Genomic DNA, 13,507 nt, shown 5'->3' on the forward strand with positions numbered 1-13,507 from the left:
GGATTTAACCTCAAGGTGACCCATTTTCACAATTTAACTTTTGACCAGTACCCACCCACAACTCCTGGTACCAGCACAGTTCCTCAATATACATTGGTATGCAATTAACTTAAAAAAATAATGTAGTCACACAGTTCTAAGTTGTTCATTGGGACGTGTCTTTGTAAACTGTAAAATTCGGAAAATTAAGGGAGCCTAGGCAGTAAGAGTCTGCATTTGGCACAAGTATATTAAATACATAAAAAAATCATAATTCTCTCTATGCCTCATTTGACAAGTAATGATGAATAAATCACTTTTGGTAGTGTGCAAAACATTTATTATAAGTCTGGCTTTATTCCTGTTTAGAATATGGCACCCATCTGTACAAAATAAAGCACTGCTCAAAAAAGAGACGTTCGAAAAGGAAGAATAACCCAGCTTCAGGGTTATCCTGCCCCCATTTTCCTTTCTGCCATATGCAGGCTATACACCATCCCACCCCTGCCAAGTTATCTAAGGGTTTGGTGGTTGTGGGGTGGGGGGGGGGGGGGTCTGCTCTAATCTTGTTCCACAACCAGACCTCATTATCCTTTACTCAATATCAAAAGCCATGAATCTTTACAGATCTGGTAGCAGAAGGGATGAAGGGCTAAAAGTTACGGCTATAAATTATTAACACCAGGAATGTGTCCACATCGCTCTGACAAAGTGCTGGTAAGCCATCAGTACAGTAACTGAGGCTAATAAAAAGAGTGGTGTTCAATGTCCTTCCAAAATGAGTTTGATTAAATTTATCCAGAAGTTAAAAGAAATTGGACAATTTCATTATGGACAAGGAAGAATGAGTATATTGTAGCTAAGCGGAAAATGAACCCCGTGAGGTGAGATCATCAGTAGAGTCCGAAAAGGAATTTGTTGCTCTCTTTATATCATATTAACAAAACAGATTCTAGTGGGAACATTTTTCAGATTTGCAGGTGATGCCAGCAACGGAAGGAAAGTTAAAACTGTGAAGGCATCAACAATTTGGAAGGATTAATACAATCTGTGAAACTGGGCAAAACACTTGGAAATGCAGTTTGCAAACAAAAAACAAAAAAGTGCTACAGACAGGTTTAAAAATATATTGATTGGTTAATCAAATGGTTAGGAAAGAAATTAGGGGATCAATCAAACCACTAAATCAAGGCTAGAAGTAACTAAAAAAGAATAATTATATATGGAAAGTGCAAATTCACAAGTAATAAGTGTTAAGAAAGGGTGTTATTGTTTATGGAACATTAAAGGATATTGTTCAACCAAACCCACCTGCAACATACTGTAAATCTTATTGCAAAAATAGTGTTTAACATTACAACTCAATTTTCAGTGATGCCATATAAAGCCACATTTCTTAGCTACCTCATTTGTGTGTGTGTGGCATTTTTGTGTACAGTTGAAGAGTTACAATATGAAGCTTCCTCCACGACAAAATAGGCCTTCAAAAGCTGCCAGTTAAGCAGGACCAAGCTGTCCTGAAGACCCTCACCTTAAATCAGCTAGGCCCTAAATACAACCTGCTGGCTTCAACTGGCCTAAAAATGGGAAGGTGGCAAAACAATAGCAAATATCTCCAAAACAAGCTGAAAGCTCCATAAGAGGAGGGATGACTGTAAACCGTCTTCTTGAAGTAAAAAGAATCTTTATAAATGAAAGGTTAATTAACAAAAATAGAAATAAAAGCTCTAAAGATCAAAAACAGGCACAAAGAAATTACCAAAAGATCAATCTAGAGCAAATAAGTCCCAATACAATAGTCAAAAATCAGAATCCTTAAAACAAAGCAAGGTATAATCAAAAATCTAGAAAATCTAACACTGAAAACACAATATTCACTGAAATGGTAATGACTTTTTGATTTTAAATTAGCATTTTCTTGTATTTAGTTTTTTTGAACTACATGAGCAGATAGCAATGGGCCATAGTGGCATGATGTTATACAGTATATAGAGTTACCAAAGTCACCACTAAGTCAAAGGTTTAATTTTTAGATGGTTGCAGTGTGACTTCAACTAGGCAGTTAATTGTACTAAAAGTTGATTACATAAAAGAATTATAAACTCGCTAGGTACAATTTTTTTTGAAACCTGCTTCAATAAAGATACAGTGCATCTACTTGATTTTACATATTCATTTAATTTTTAATTTAGTATCATGCACGTGAGTAGTATGTGCCTCTTATGGAGACCAATTTTGAAGGGCACAGGCACTTAAATGTTTATTTTTCCATCCCTGCATCAGAGGACCACCATCACCCAGAAGTGGAACAAGAGCCTCACCTCAAGCACTGCCTCTACCCACTACTTCTGGCCCCTCAGCTTCAAACACCCCAAAAAACTAAAAGAACCAACAGAGCACAAGGATGAACTCTGTTTTCATTCTTTCACACCATACCCTACCCATTTTCATAATGTTTTGAGTTTTTTTACAGTTTATTTGTAATTTAAAGCCCAGAAGGTCATAGAGGTTGATATATAACATTATTGGCTCTACTGTAACAACAAAAAAGAACAACAAATAGCTGTAATGACAAACAACAAAACATCAATCAAATATTCCTAAAAAATGTACACCTGCTATTGGTCAGAACGTAATGTCAAATTACCATGTGTCTAATAAATGCAATGCCTTTCTATTAGGAACCAAAAAATGAAAGAATCTGATCCCCTGAACACTATATCTGGCTTTTCATTTGGAGTACCTACTTACCACTGTCCATCACAGAGAGACAGAACCTACAACGTGGCTGTTGTGAGCGCACTAGGCTACAGCTTACTAATGTAAGAACCATGAAAAATGTTTTGTTGTGAGACTGGGAAAGAAAGAGCACGAGTTGACTCACCAAAACAAAGTCATAAGAACAGATAAGGCAGAATAAAACAGAATAGTGACTAGTTTAAAAAGAAGGGACTGTCCAGGTCAAAAAGGCAGTGCCAAAAAGTCAAAAAGCAAACACAGAAGGGCCCTAACAAGTTGATCTTCTTTTTGGAAATTACCTTGAGAAATAGCAAGTTTATTCTCAAAGCTAGGACAGTGAATGCCCAGTGTCACTGTCTTAAATAATGACAGCATGATGACTTCACATGTGCCAATCACGAGGTGATAACCACAAACAATGGGGCTGTTTCCTCAATTGAAATAAGGCAAAATAGTGATGCCCATAATATACATTGAAATAAATTTCAATGCCAAAGTGGTATTAAGAGATGTCACTAACAAATAATAATGTTCATAATCAAGAAGACACAAGACCACAATGAATATAATGTTCAAAACCCTTTAAATAATAAGCTCAAATGTCAGATCATGTTAATAGTAATACAATGCAGTTCTGTTTACGTTGGATAATTTTAAAAACATTCCTTTTTTCCAGGTAATAATGCATAGAAATTATATTCAAATTTTATAACAACTGGTGTTTGTGGGAAATCCTCAGTTATAGCAGGTACCCTCAGTTATTGACTGCTGGTAGTCGAAGCCATTAAACGTCAGGCAATATGGTTATTGTCCAAATGAAGAAAACAAATAAGGCAAATGTGTTGAACAAAACAACTTTATGAAAAAGCATATTTTATACTAGAGTATAATATATTTGTTTTTCAAGTCATTGAAGCCAGAGAAACATAGTCAGCATCTTTGTTCCTGTGTGGCATTTTCATCATTCTGTTGTCTTTGTCATCTATGTTAAAGGTAATGTCATTAAATGTTTTCATCATAATTTTTGTCAGTAAACATGTTCTTTCACTTCAATTAAAGGTAAAAAATACACTGAAGCACATGAAAGGGGGCAGATAAGAGCAAGTCAGGAAAAAGTTCACATCCTACCTTAATAGGTTGAGGAAATGCAACCTCCTTAGTCTTGGACAAAGAAGAACGGATTAGGACCTACTCCAGATGTTTGACATTCTCTAAGGTATAGATGAAGTTGATCTAGTAGAATTCATCCATTATCCATCCGCTATATCCTAACTACAGGGTCTGCTGGAGCCAATCCCAGCGCGCAAGGCCAGAAACAAACCCCGGGCAGGGCATGCACACACACACCAAGCACAATTTAGAATCGCCAATGCACCTAACCTGCATGTCTTTGGGAGGAAACCAGAGCACCCGGAGGAAACCCACAGAGATATGGACAGAACATGCAAACTCCACGCAGGGAGGGCCCGGGAAGCGAACCTGGGTCTCCTAACTGCAAGGCAGCAGCGTTACCATTGCACCACCGTGCCACCCTCTAGTAGAATTCTTCATGGCAAATAGTAAGACATTTTCAAAAATATGATTGGAACATAAGCTGGTATGTTTCAAGTTTTAAGGTATTTTGTTTCTAATAAAGATCATTAAGTATACTAATTTATTTTTAATATGTGTTCCTATAGGGAGGTGTACTAATTAGCACTGGTGTTTCACAACTCTGGCAGACAGGGTCATATCTTGGCCTGGTTGATGGCTTTATAGATTTTTGTACATGGTTCTTGTGTCGTTTCTTTTTTTTTTTTTCTTCTCAGATCCCAAAGACACGTATGGTCAGGTTTATTGGTGACTTTAAATTTTCACTGTGTTAAGTGTCACAAGTCTCTTCTGGTTTCCAATCTCCTGACCCACCTCTTCCTATCCACCTGCCTCTTAACTGGCTCCACTGCCATCTGTAGTCAGTCTCTGACTAGACTTGTGTTTGTAAAGCCATTTCTGCTAATGAACATTAATTGTTATGTTATTTATTTTCATCAATATGGGTGACCCAAATCTTTATGCTCTTTCTGTCTTTTTTGTTACAGTGGCATAGTTGTCAGGATTTTCACCAGAGATGAGCAATCTGGTGGACCTTACTGCAGCCATGAAGGAGGAGGTGCAGACATTGCAGGTACAGATGGCAGAGCACCAGACTCCTGAAAAGCCAAGCCCTTGATATACTTAACAAAGAAGCAAGCTTCTAACATTGTGGAAAGGGATAATAAAGCCAAAACTACATTCCGTAACCTAAAGCAAGTCCTTATGTCAGCATCTGTTTTAATAACTCTTGACTTTTTAATCCCTTTCATCTACCAGACCAACGCTTCAGACACAAGTCTTGGTGCTGTGTTTAGCCAAAGCGTCGATGGTCCTAAGCACCACGTGATGTACCTGAGCCAGAAACTTTTGAACCGGGAGATCAGGTATGTGACTGTGGAACAGGAAGCCATTCAACAGCTGAGGTACTATCTTTTTGTGTGTGAGTTGACCATTGTCACTGACCATGCCCCTTTCCAGTGGATGGCCTTACATAAGGAGTTGAAACCCTCACATCACAAGGTAGCTTTTGGACCTCTATCCATAAAAAAATCAAGGTTCAACATTGCCATAGCTCCTTCCACACCAACGCCAATGCGGTCTCTTGGGTATATAACTTCTCAGTTTAGATTACTCAACCTGGACTTAGGGGGTGGCCAATGTCACACACAATGTGATTGAGAAACAACCTAAGGGATCATTTGACTGTAATTCCACCCCTGACTGAGGTTTGGTGCTGTTGCCTAATGTCTCTCCTCTTTCCTCATCTGAAGATCCTATGAACATCAGCGAGATGAGTCATGACATCATCTCTGGTTTCCAATAGTCTGGGCCTGCCTCTTCCTCTCCATTGACCTCTTAAATGGCTCCACCGTCATTTGTAGTTTATGACTAGACTTATGTCTGGAAAGATGTTTTCACTAACAAACGTTAATCGTTTTGTTTTTTGTTTTTTTCATCAGTTATATGGGGTTTGTCTATGGGTGCCCCAAATCTTTAGGCGCTCTCTGTCTTTTTCTGTTACAATAGCCAATAATCGAAGCTATAGCACACAATAAACAAGCGTAACAGCCAAAATGAAATCCTAAATCAAAGTCAACAGAAACTGAATCAGGAAATTTTTAGTGCACACAATCTCACTCACACATACTTTTAATTTTATTTTAGGAATTCTCCAAAAACTCATCCTTTATACTTTTGGACCGAAATATCACATGATGCATGAACCCCTGAGACTCACCTATAACAGTATCCTGAGCAACCTTCATAACAAACTTGTACACAATAGCTGTGCCCAGGAAAACCAAAATATTAGCATTTGTTTCACCTGTAAAAATTGCTGAATCCAATAATGGATTCAGTGTCTCCAAGTGACGGTACGGGTCCTGCTCCATGCTCCCTCTTCTTAGTTTTGGGAGCTTCTTGAACCTGACACCGTTGATAATGTAACCAAATGAGCTTGGCAAATGGGGACAAAATACACTAAGCAACGGGATGGTGGAAAAGTGTTAAGTGCTTTTATTAAAACAAACCAAAACAAAAATGTCCAAATAAATAATGCAGTGCATCAAAATGTTCTCAATAAATAAATATTCCATAAAAGCAGGTGAAAAGTGTAGGTTAAAAATCCAATAAATAATCCCATTAAAACAAGGTTAAAATAAAGAGGCTGGATGCAGTCCATTTTTTAAAAACCTGGTGCCTTTTCCTTTTAACTGGCGGCTCCCCTGCTTCTCCCATACGAGCCTTGCAACAAGGGAGTCTCCCTATCCGCAGGTGCAGCTGAGCTTCCACTGGTCCGGCAGCCTTTCATCCCTTGGCTACATACAGCTCCCTCGCCGGGCAGAGACTTGGGTCCCCAGCGACCAGGGTGCTCACACTGCGACTCTAATCCCAAGTCTCCTCGACTCCCGCTGCCTTCTGTGGCAAGTCGTTCACACTTCTGGTCACTCCAGCTCCTCTTAACTGCTCAGATGGAGCAACCACTTCTTACTGCCACTGAGTGTCTGCCAAACACTCTTTCCAGGGGCTCCCCTCCCAGCTGCCTGCCTTCACACTCACAAGCCTGCTCTTATAGCTCACCCGTTCACTCCCGCACCGGCTTTTACAGCCTTCTGCCTTCTTCTCTCATTAACCTACAGTATGTCATTATTTCTTCTCTTCCCTCACCCCCCCAACCCCCTGTACTTGCACTTCTACTTTTTATATGGGGACGTGGCACAGGTGTACCAATTAGCAGCTCCCGGCATGAATTACGGACACAGGTGACTCTGCACCCATGCACATTGGCGCGGAAACACCCACTCCGCATCGCACCTGGGAACCGCCATGCTGCCACGCACTCTCCACAAAATTATTTATTTAAAAAGGCACTCAGCCACAGAACTCACTTTACCACACTCCAAAAAAAAAAGACTTAGAACCCATGTATTGTGTATAGTACTATTTATAGAAATCTTTATACTTTTAATTATTTAGAATGCAATTCCTCAATGTAAAATCTTCCTTTTAACCCATGTTTTTTGTGAGACATAATGCTTTACTGGAATTTTTTTGGTTCTAACGTTAGTGGTTTTACTTGAGGCTTTCCCTGTATTGCCCACAACTTAATTTATTTCACTTTAACAACTTGCATACCATTATAATAGATTCTTTTGCCTTATGGTTAGCACATTTCACAGCCTAGTCCATACTAAACATCATATCTTTCTTAAACATTATTAAACCATTACACTCTATAGACAAAATGAGTAATAGATTTACAGAAGCCTGCTGATAATTTGGTACAAGAATCAGATTAGGAGAAGAGAGTGGAGTGTTTAAGAGTGCCTTGGTTGGGATGAAGGCAAAGTAACTCTTTGCCAATAAAGGATGATAACAAGTTTTATTGAGTTTATCTTTTATTAACATTATCTGTTTGAGCACTGAATAATATATTATCATTTCAGTTTGGGCCTAATTTAAGGTATGCCATACTGGCTAAATAGCAACCTATGAAAATAAAGAGGATGGTGGTGCTTAGAGCAAGGAAACAAGAAAATCCATTTATGGAGAACTCATTGTGCATTCCAGAGTCTCTTTTGAAATGGCTCAACATACAGTATAAGTCAAAAAGACTAAAAAGCAGGTCACAACAGAGTTCATCCTGCTTGACCTTTGCTGGTAAGATTGTCCACTATCAGCAGCAGGAATGAACGCTGTGAATGTGTGAGAGTGTCAGAAAAGCAGAGCAGTCCATGCATGTGTCAAGCAGATGACTTGCTGAACCTCACAGTCAAGTTATTCCAATTTGACCTGCTAAGCTCATCATGTAAAGGAATATCCATCCAATGGAAAGTAATCTGATTTACTAGGTTTACTCAATTGTACTGTATATTTCAGCTTTTCTATTGAAGTCCTCTTGTATACATTTGTTAACAAATTTAATAAGAAAAGAGAAGAAAAACTATCATTGTATATTAGTACATGAAGTACTGTATCTATGAAGTAGTCAATCAGTTATGCTTCATACCTGAAGTCACCATCCATGACAAATAAATCAATTCACTGACACATCAGTAGTCACACAGCCGGTCTGAAGTAGCATTGTTAAGCCATTTAATAACATACTCTAATGCTGACCAAAATCAAATGTAAGAGATTTATTCTTACTTATGGGTGTATTAGTGTTGCTACCTCCTAACCCCAGAGACTAGGCTTCAGTCTTGGACATAAATTTGGAGTTTTGCATAAGTTTGCAGTTCTGCCAGTGTCCACGTACATTTTCTCCAACTGCATTCTTCATGAACTGTATTGAACTCGAATGGACCAGTTCCTACCTGCACAGGTTTACAGTAAGTCTGGCTTCCCAAAAACCAGTACCAAACAAAACAGGTTCAGTATTCATTTCACAGGTACTACATTGCTTTTTTACTCTTAAAAAACAGTGCATGCAGCTGATTCACTTTTTTTATTTTAGCTTTATATTGTAATTACACATTTTAAATGGCATGGTGGACAGTGTAGTCACAATTTACTTCTTTCCACACTTTTTCAGCTTTATTTTTTTCGAATAATTACAACTCTTCATGGCTATTTAAAATGACTTTTAATGCCACATTTCATTGTCTTTCATGGTGATTTTCATCCTTGTTGTTTTCTTAATTTTTTTATCGTTCATGGTTCCAGGTATCATAACTTTTCATCCCCCAGCGGTAATTGCTTCAAATTCTTGGAATGACATTTCTGCACTGCAAAAAAATAAATTTTAAGCAAGTGAAAAATATTTATATCATGACATTAAATCTTGTTTTCCTTACTATAAGAATTACTGACTTATCAAATCATTTGTATTTATGATTATTTAGCTTACTTTAAGAAATCTTGTCAAGTAAATTTCGCTTACCCCATTGGCAGATGTTTTTGCTAAATAAAAGCCAAACAACTCCCATTTAAAGTTTTGCATATGCATTTTTTGCAGTGTGTGCCTTCAAAGATGTTTTTTTTGTATTTACCTTCATAATTTTTCTGTTGATTTTCCAACGATCAGTGCCAACACTATCAGGCCCTCTTTTGCCATTATGTGCAAGAGCAGCGTTTGGGGGTGGCAAGTGGGGCGACTGCCCCAGGCCCCGCGCCTAAGGGGGCCCCGCTTTTGAGGTCCGTGTGTCCCATTCAAGCGAATTTGTCAAGTTATATTCTCCAGTTATATTTTGATAAAGTCCGCGTGTTAGCTTGCAAAAATTTTGCTGAATACTGTAATGAGAAAATCCGGTGTTTGTTAACATTATTTTTATTAAATTCACACGCAAGTTTATACAGTCCACGCATACCGGTAATAGCGTTTGATGTAACTGGCCCCGCGTGGGGTTGGTCAGCCCTAGGCCCCACACACCCCTAAGGCCGCCTCTGACTATGTGCGTAAAATGTATTGTTTGTTTGACTACAGATGATCCTCGAATGCAGTTGGATTTGATCTGACCTAAAACTGGTTTATCTGTCTTGGAGTCCACTGCATGGACAAAAAAATGTTTCGTGGAACAACAATCAAAAAATACTTTTTTTCTTCCCATACAGCCTACATGTTTACACTGCTTTACCTTCTCCGTCTTCAGTTATTGATACCGAATCATGAATTGGTGTAACTGTTCCAAGTTTGCCACTGCCTTTTTCCCTAGAAAGTATTTGATGTATCTGCAAAAATGCAAAAGCACTTACTGTCATCTTATGTCAGTCTGTCTGCCTTCCTGACTACCTGTGTATCCGCATGAACAATTCAGCTCCCAGTGGACCGATGTTCTTGAAAGGTCAAACTTTATCCATATATCTCAAGTGTTATAGTGTTCAAAAAAAGTAACATTTTCTAATTGTCTATCTTAAAACAAAGTAACAATTTTGTGACCTATATTTTTGATTATTTTACTCTTTCAAACAAGCTGGCGAAGAGGATATTTCAACTTGTATATTCTCATCTTTTACACTTCCAATAGTCACTTCCAGCAAAAAAACACAATTTATTGAAATACTAGTACTGTAGTGTCAGACATGCATCAAGAAACACAATATCACATCCGCAGGTTACACAAACCTTTGCAACATCAGTTCACATCTCCTGTTGCTTGAAGTTGTACCAGGAAAGTTAAGTGTAAAAGTAAAAAATACAACCAAGGAAATCAAAAAATCACTTAAATAATCTAGAAATGAATGGAAGAGCAAAGAAGCTCCCTAAAGCTGGCTGAGTATTTATGTTCTACTAAGAACAGCCTCCCAGCTATATTATCTATACATTCTTTGCATTTATATAGCGCTTTTCTCAATACTCAAAGCGCTCAGCAATTGCAGGTTAAGGGTCTTGCTGAAGGGCCCAACAGAGCAAACTCCCTATTGGCATTTACGGGATTCGAACCGGCAACCTTCCGACTGCCAGTGCAGATCCCTAGCATCAGAACCATTCTTATGATCCATTACTTCATTTTACTGGCCACAATGACCTATTTACAACCATTGCAGCCAAACATTTTAGCTTGAGGCTTCAATATAGGTTTTACCTTGTCAACTACTTTCAAAAAATTTTATGCCTAAAAAATATGAAATACAATTATCAATATCAATACCCAACAACTAACAACTGGACTTCTATCAATGCCATTTTTATAGCAGTCAAAACTGGAGTCCATGAAAGCTTTTTCAGCCACTACAAGACTTTTTGGGCTCAATGTTTAACTAGATGATTTTGTAAAATGCTATGAGAAACATGCATTGCATGAACTCCAGTAATGCATGTAATTTTTTTTTTGTTTTTGGCAGTGACTTGTTTTTAGAAAAATATTTAGTAAACAAAATGTTGATATCTGTCTGTTTAATGAAAAAAACAAACAACAATAAAAAATGCTCCAACTAAGTCCATGAATGCAACTGAACGTTATACCATGTGTAGATTTTCTAACTTGTTTCTAATTACCGTGTTGCATAAATTCATGGATAAAATGAAATTTATGAATATTTATTTACAAATAAACTCTACTGTGGCAATCTATGCACTATACAGATAAAACAAAGATATGTTTTTTCACTATACTTTTTAACTTTTTATTATTAAACTATAACTTATTAGAATGTTTACCCATTGCTGCCTCAAGGCAGGAACAAAAAGTATCGATCCAGCAGCAGTGGTCACAAGGCAAGGCCAGTCCTGTCCTCGATGTCAGTCCATCATGGGGCAATCCTTCACACTCAGTCCATTTAGAATCTCAAAGAAACCCTGCAGCATGTTGTTGGGGACAAGTGGGAGTCAGCCAAGGAAACAAATGGCGGGACAACACAAGTTCTGCTGAAGGCCAGTAATGAAACTGAGGTCCAAATATTTCGGGACAGCATTGCTTCCCAATTTGTGTATCATTTTTTTGTTTAAGTTAAAACACAACCGTCTGGTAATTTCCTGAACCTTCCTTACCCATTTCAGGTTTGAGCGTAAACACACAAGTAACCGTCACACTGCTTGTCATTCTGTAGCGAAGTCATTAATGTTTCATTATAAAAGCTGCAGTGTTGTTGCGCCACTTAAGTCTTACACTGGGCCCCAGGCGACAATATATCAGTGAACTGAAAGCATTTTCTAGTTGATTCATCAGGCAGAGTAATGTAGTGTGTAGATCAAAAGCCAAGAGCCAAACGTAAACAGCTAGCAGCCTTGTGCGGCTGAAGGTATGCATGTCTGGAAGTCCTTTCTGCATGTGATGATGGAGCCGACCTGCTTTGCCATCACACTCTTCATTTCTCATGACCCCTTAGCTATTTTTCTAGTTTTCTTTCCTCCTCTCCCTGTATCTCCTCCAGCCTCTGCCCACTTTTCCTTCCTGGCAATGTATTTCTTCCCTGTGCCTCTGAACTCAAATATGCATGTGCAAAAGGAGGCTATTTATACCAGTTTGGTCACTTTATTTTCAGGAGCACATCACAGTTATTTCTTGGAAGAGAAACTTTCCCATAACGTTCTAAAACTACCAGGGCACAGTGTCGTATGGTTGTTTCCTTCCATGATTAGTGCAGTGCTATTGTCTGTGAATATTGATGATAGTTGGCATAAAGTGTGGCTGCTAAAGTCAGACTTACAAAGACCATGTGACCACGATTTATGTGACCACGATTTATGTTTTTGATTTGATAATGTGAATATAATAATTACAAGAGTGTTGGAGCAATGTTTCCTGAGTTACTGTGAATCTTGCATATTACAAGTCATAACAATATACTGCAAACACAGTCATATTTGTGTTAATAGATATTTGAGTGGTTTTGTTCTGCTTCCAAAAAGAGTTTAAACAAGCTGTTAGAGTCCCTGTTACTTATGGAAGATTAATTATACCAAAATTAAATGCAGTCCAATGTGTTAACTACATTGAAATGCAATACATACACAAGTGGGCTATTTAATTTTGGTACGGTTTTATCATGTCATAATCAAAAACATCCACCAAATGACAAATTCATTTTCAGTATGGCACCAATTTTATGGTCAATTTAAAATACAATACAAAAGCGCATTACGTTTTAATTCATGGTCATATATCCTAATTAAAGCAAAGCAGACATATTGCATTTCACTTAGCGGCAGCTCTGTGTATATTGCATTTCGATTTGAGACCACACTTTAACTGTACTAACGCTAAAAGTAATCAATAATCAAACAACATCAAAAGGTGGGGCGAAGGACATCAACAGTTGGGGAAGGATGTGTTCCATTTCTAAACATTTTTGTATTCCAGCAGCGAGCAAGACTTTAGTCAATATGGACTGTGGAGGGGTTAACTGAAATGGCGAAAAGTGTGCTTTAGGCCTCAATCAAAATAAGTTTACTCTCATGTTGTCTAAAGTTGTTTTCTATTTATGTGTTAAATTATGCAGTGCAGTTAAATTTTCGAGGTTGTTAGCAATTTTAACTAAATACTGACTCTAGTGAAACATTTCTTAGCATTACTAAGCTTGGCTTCTTTGTAACTTTTTATTCATACCCTCTGTGATAACCAGATGCTATATAGTTTTTATCTTCTTTCGATACAAGAGAATGAAATTGTCATTTAGGTCATTAGCTTTCACATGTTCAATGAGATGGCAGATTCCCTGCCTTGTTGACTCTCTGCTCACCTTCTTTTCAAGTACAACACACTCGTGATTGGAATGCCTCTTTCCCCAGCTATTGATGCACATTGCCCCACATTTTGATGCTGATTGGTTATTTAGT

Source organism: Erpetoichthys calabaricus, chromosome 4 (genome assembly GCF_900747795.2).
Source record: "Erpetoichthys calabaricus chromosome 4, fErpCal1.3, whole genome shotgun sequence".
Classification (NCBI taxonomy): domain Eukaryota; kingdom Metazoa; phylum Chordata; class Cladistia; order Polypteriformes; family Polypteridae; genus Erpetoichthys; species Erpetoichthys calabaricus.